Source organism: Eschrichtius robustus, chromosome 2 (assembly GCF_028021215.1).
Source record: "Eschrichtius robustus isolate mEscRob2 chromosome 2, mEscRob2.pri, whole genome shotgun sequence".
Classification (NCBI taxonomy): Eukaryota; Metazoa; Chordata; class Mammalia; order Artiodactyla; family Eschrichtiidae; genus Eschrichtius; species Eschrichtius robustus.
This window is the reverse complement of record NC_090825.1, coordinates 122,778,960-122,784,598: the sequence shown is the minus strand read 5'-3', so window position 1 is coordinate 122,784,598 and position 5,639 is coordinate 122,778,960. Positions and strand designations below refer to the sequence as shown.

Sequence of the window (5,639 nt, the reverse complement as noted above, 5' to 3'; positions counted from 1 at the left end):
CTGTCTTTACTGTTGTCCTTTCTTTACACGTACCCCCAATGAAGACTCGGTTATTTGTCTGAATTGGCTATCCCAGCCCTGCCATATTAGGCAGATTCGAGAGGTGAGTATTTTGCCCTCCACCACCCTGCCTGGAGTTTTGGAAGGCTGCATTTTCCCCCATCTTCCCTTTTCACAAGAGATGTGTGGGAAGCAGGAAGAACTATTATATGGCTAAGCTAAGCCTCTTTTCCCAAAGTACCAATGATGGGGCAGAAGATGGTTTTATTTTATTTTTTTATTATTTTTAAAAACCTTTATTGGATTATAGTTGATTTACAACGTTGGGTTAGTTTCAGGTGTACAGCCAAGCGACTCAGTTAGCACCTGGTCTGGGCCCTAAATATCACTGTAATGCAGGAGCATTGTCCTTCCCTTGTCCTGACTCCTTCAGTCCTGACTGGCATAAAGGAGAAAGTCTCAGCTTGTTGCTGATCCTGAACAGCTCTGCAGCATTTGTAAATCTTCAGCCCCAGATTCAAAGCCTTAGGTGGGCCACTGTTACAGGTTGAACTATGCCCCCACCCCCAACCCCTTCCCACAAAAGAGATATTGAAGTCCTAACTCCTCGTATATGTGAATGTGACCTTATTTGGAAATAGTCTTGCAGATGTAATTAAGATGAAGTCATTAGGGTGGGCCCTAATCCAACATGACTGCTGTCCTTACAAGAAGAGGAGAAGAGACACAGAGGTAGACACACAGAGGGAAGACAGCCATGTGAAGATGGAGGCAGAAGTTGGGGTGACACTGCCACAAACCAAGGAGCGCCGGGGCTACCTGAAGCTGGAGGAGACAAGGGAAGATCCTCTCCTAGAGGTTTCGGAGGGAGCGCTACCCTGCCAGTATCTTGATTTTGGACTTCCGGCCCCCCAGAACTGTGAGAGAATAAGTTTCTGTTGTTTTACGCCACCCAGTTTGTGGTACTGTGTTACCACAGCAGCCCTAGGAAGCTAATTCACCAACCATCTACCATGGGAATAGAATACTTTTGTTCTTGTTAGCGTGGCGGCACAGAGCAATGCTGAGGAGCTTGGGGTCTGAAGCTGAACTGCCTCCTTCATTTACTAATTGTGTAACTACAGGCAAATTTGCTAATCTGTCAGGACCTCAGTTTCCTCCTCTGTAAAATGACAGTACTGTCTTCATAGGGTTGTGAGTATTTTAACAAGTCAAGACACTTAGCACAATGGCCGGGAAGGAGCAAGGACTTGGTAAATATCAGCTATTATTACTATGTACTGTTACCTTATATTTGCAGCAAATGATAATTCTCCATTTACAGTTGGGATATAAAGTTTTCTATCAAGTTTTAGGTTAAAACTGAGTTAATTAAAAGAAGAACATTAGGTAAATAATAATATAATTGGTTGGTGGATAGGGCAAACATTATGAAGGTGGTAAAACATGAATTGTATTGAGTGCTTGTATGTGCCAGGCACTGTTCAAAGCACTCTACTTGTTTTAAGACGTTTCGTCCTTAACATCCCTCAGGAAGGAGCTATTACAGCTCCATTTTCCAGACAAGAACCTGAGTCACAGAGAGGTTAAGTAACTTGCCCAAGGCCACACAGCTGGTAAGTGACAGGCAGTCAGGCTATTGAGGCTGTGCTACTAACTCCTGCACTAAGCAAGCAGAGAAAGTTTCTGGCTAAGAGGCCTTCTTGGGCCCTCGTGTTTGCACAAACCGGAGTTTGCTCTAGGGAGGCGAACTCAGCCTGGTGAACTCAGCCTGATGAACTCAGCCTGGTGAACTCAGCGTTGAGGGGAGGTGTCACTCACCCCCGCGCTCAGCCATCCCCACTGAAGCTAAGCAATTCCTGTCTGACAAAGGACTCCTCTCAGCCCTCCTTTTGGTTGTCCAGGGCAGCTGCCAGGGGCCAAAGCTCTTTGGGAACAATAAAATGTGCAATGTTGACATTTAATACATGATAAAGTACTCCCTGCTCCAAGCCAGCTACTGAAAACACCAGGCCTGAGGGACGGGTCTATTAAGTGAAAATAAACCTCTTTTATTGTTTCATGCAAAAACACATATTGTGCTTCACGAGCTTACAGCTGGGAACAATATGCATTTTTGGCAAAGGAGACTTGGGTGACCTCTCCACTCTCACACGATGACCCCTCACTGCGTGAAGAGTAGATGACATTTCACGCACCGGCTACTGGCCCAGTGCTTCTCTTGGCTGTGGTCAGAGGGGGTCAGAGGTGCAAGCGAACCTCTCCAGCAAGGGAGCTCCCTTTTCCCCTTTGCTTCTTCTGATCGGTCTCGGTGGTAGAGCAAACTTAACACTTCTTTAGAGCCACAAACCCAAACAAATAAAACTCCGGGCTCTGAAAGCATTGAGTCTGCCAATGAATCACGGAACATCAGAGAATTGATATGTGGATGGTTCTTTGAAAACGGATGGTGGAGAGTGGTCCTGAAGAAAGGTGGCTTAGGGCCACGACTTCTAGTTTCCCCTAGAACATGTCAAGTCCATGAAGAAAGAACTTAACAAAAATATGTACTTCCCTCCCAGCAGAAAAGTTATCCAATGCCCAGTGCTTAAGTGAGAGACAACAAATTTGATCTTAAACTTCCCATTTCCTCAGACTTACAAGAAGCTGTCAGTGGTACAAATGTGAGTTACCCAACAGTGGAGGCTTTTTCTCTGTGTTTTTCTTCTCACTGGAAAACTCCTTTTGATTTTCCAGGATGCAAAATGTGGGACGGATCTCTGATGACTCCGTGTGGGCAAACAATACCAACACATATGCAACAGACATTTCAAAGTAATCCATTCAGATTATTATAAATTACAAAACCAGAAAACAAACAAATGAAACCCCACCAAACCTTTTGGCTTTACAGTGCAATATACTAATGAAGAATAAGATGCCAGCCCTGGAACTCTCTATTTTTTGGAACGAAGATATGAAAAGTGTCCACTGCCCTATAAAATAATTTTTATATGTTTATATATTTTACGTATCTAAGGTTTATTTATACAATAGTTGATAATGACTAACATGTTATATATACCCTTTTTATAAACATTATTCACATACCTATTACGTCATAAAGATTGTCTTTTGGTCTATTAAAAACATTGTACTGAAAAAAGAAGCAGAGACACAAGAGTCTATAGGTTTTCTGCTGATACTTCCATGGAGGAGTGAATTTTTCTCCTCTTCCATTTTCTCTTTCCTCCTTTTCCCCCCTAAACAACACCCTCTCCCCCTGACCCAGCATGCAGGAATAAGAAGCAACAATTCCAGAAGATGAAACTCAGACTTCATGGTTAGCAGACTATTCTCTGGTGCATTTCTGGGCTGACCTCATTCTAATCATTCTACTTCATCCTTGGCTGCATTCCCACCACCTCCAGCACTTTTTGACCCACGACAATTTGGAATATATATGCTGGAGCTCACAGTCTGGAGATGAAAACTTTAGCAAATGGGGGAGCTTTTCGTACGCTTCTGAGTTTGGCTGGGAACAAATCATAGTCTTCGTTTTGTGCTTTAGAAAAAAATATTTGGTTTATTTGGCTAAGCAGTTTCAGAGGAAAGCTAACTCTTCATGAAACCCTCCATGAAACTATAAGACATGGAAAGTTCCCAGAGATGAAAAAACAGCAAGTGTAAAATTAGGAGTGGTGGTTTCTTGTTATTCTAAATGTGAGAGGGGGAAGCCAGTCTAAGGAGAAGAAAGTCTGAGCGAGAGGGCCTTGGGGACAAAGCTATAATTAGCCAATGTAGTCTAATGGTTTCTGGGCATTAAAAGCTCTGTTGTTCCCCCATCCCCACCCAGCTTAAACAACTTGCTTTTGTGTGGACACCTTGCCTATACTTAACCTTTCTGTATATCACCTATAAAACTAAAATTCCTTCCAACTCTGACACTCTATGACTTTGCCCTGGCAAGTGAAGTCTTTGAAACCTATCTATAGGTGGGTTGTAAGGCCTCATGATTGTAACAAGTAGATGCCAGAATCTGAAGGCAGCATCTCTCGATTCATTGCCCCTGAGGCTAATGAGGAGCCAGCCAAACCCGAATTCATCCCAGAGGACATGGAACCAACATTTAGTCACAGTAGTTCGGAGAAAAGGGATGACCGACAATTGGCAGTACCATCATGGACCACATGTAAGAAGGAGGTGTTGTCACTACATTGGCCTTCCTGTGGTCTCATCATACTTCTTGCTTCTCACTCACCTCTTGGCAGATAAAGCCAATGCTGTGGGGCTTCTTGTTGCCTATTATCACCTTCCCCTGGGGTTAACCAAGAGAAGGCTATGATTAAGAAGTCCATTAAGTTAGTCATCCCATTAAGACACGGGTGCCAGTTTGAGCCCTGCAAGTGACAGCTTCACACAGAGGGAAACATTTCTGTAACCACAAAATACAGTCCTTACTCAGCTCATAGTTTGGCTTGGCTCCTTACCAGCAGGACTGGATGAAAGACTGGGGATGCTTCAGTGCAAAATTATGATACTGAACTTCAAAGCCATCTATCAATACATATCCAAATCATGCTGCATTCCTGTCATTGTCTTTGATAATCAAGGTGGCATGTGCTTTTAGAAATGAAATTCTTATTGATGTCTTAAGATGGGGGAGAAGACGAAAACACATGGCTCAAAGAGTCTGGGGGTATTTGTGCATTTCATTTATCTGTACAATCTCTCTCTCAGGTTAGCACAGATAATTTAAAATTTATATTTTAAATTATAGTTTTTTTGAAAAAGAGGGGTAGAATATCTTCTTTTGACTTCTTTAAGATGACTTATTTCTGAACAAAAAAGCCTGCATGGTTATAACTGATTTTTATATCTTTAGACTTGCAATAGCCTCTCAGTAAGCACTGCAGTCTGTGGCGTCTCTCTTATAAGATCATGCATGTTTCTTGTCTGCGATTATTTATATACCAAGTCCTTATTTCCTTGATTGGTATATTCTAACAAGAACCCACTGGATCAGAAAGTGTCAGGGTGGAAAGACAGAACGGAATTGGAATGGAAAAGAATGTGGATGTGGTGGAGTGATGCAGGATGCACAGTCAGGGGAGGGAGTGAAGGCTGGGGACATTGCAAAGAAGCACCGGCCTCTCTGGCTTGAACACCTGAGGGGAGAATATTATGCCATCCCCTGTACTGCTCTAAATCTGAGCTGGAGTGATAGGCCAGACACAGTGTTGGGAGGCATTTGATGTCCGGTCTTTTCATTTGTCAGTTAGGTGCCAAGGTGTGAGAAATTGGCAAGACAAAGTTTGGCTTTGACAGCAGAACAGAATAACAGGAGGGCCAGGAGTCGAGTCTGGTGTAACCTGTAGCGGCACATGACTCACGTGCTTTTCTCCAACCTGGCCCGCCACCCATTGATACTGTGGGAAGACAGATTTGCTTTTTCTCGTATCACCCTTCTGTTTTGGAGGCCAGCCTACTGGTATTCCTGTACCGTCCCTGATGCCCAAGGAGTATCACATGGTCCACAGCTCTGTACCGAGCAGTTTCCATTCAAGCAGACGATTTGCTCTCTTCAGGATCCGGTTATTGCTAGCTCCTCCTGGGAAGGCGGGGTCTGTGAAGGTGAAAAGGATTTCAGAATCTATTGT

The 5,639-nt window shown here is 43.6% G+C and overlaps 1 protein-coding gene across 1 annotated transcript in view; it reads right to left on the bottom strand.

Moving 5' to 3' along the window:
• Positions 1-2,052: 2,052 nt before the first annotated feature.
• Positions 2,053-5,639, bottom strand: part of SH3RF2 (SH3 domain containing ring finger 2) — a 136,583-nt gene continuing 132,996 nt past the window's right edge. Inside the window, exon 11 of the mRNA XM_068536109.1 lies at positions 2,053-5,605. The gene's annotated coding sequence lies outside the window, so the exon portion shown is untranslated. The remainder of the gene's footprint in view (positions 5,606-5,639) is intronic.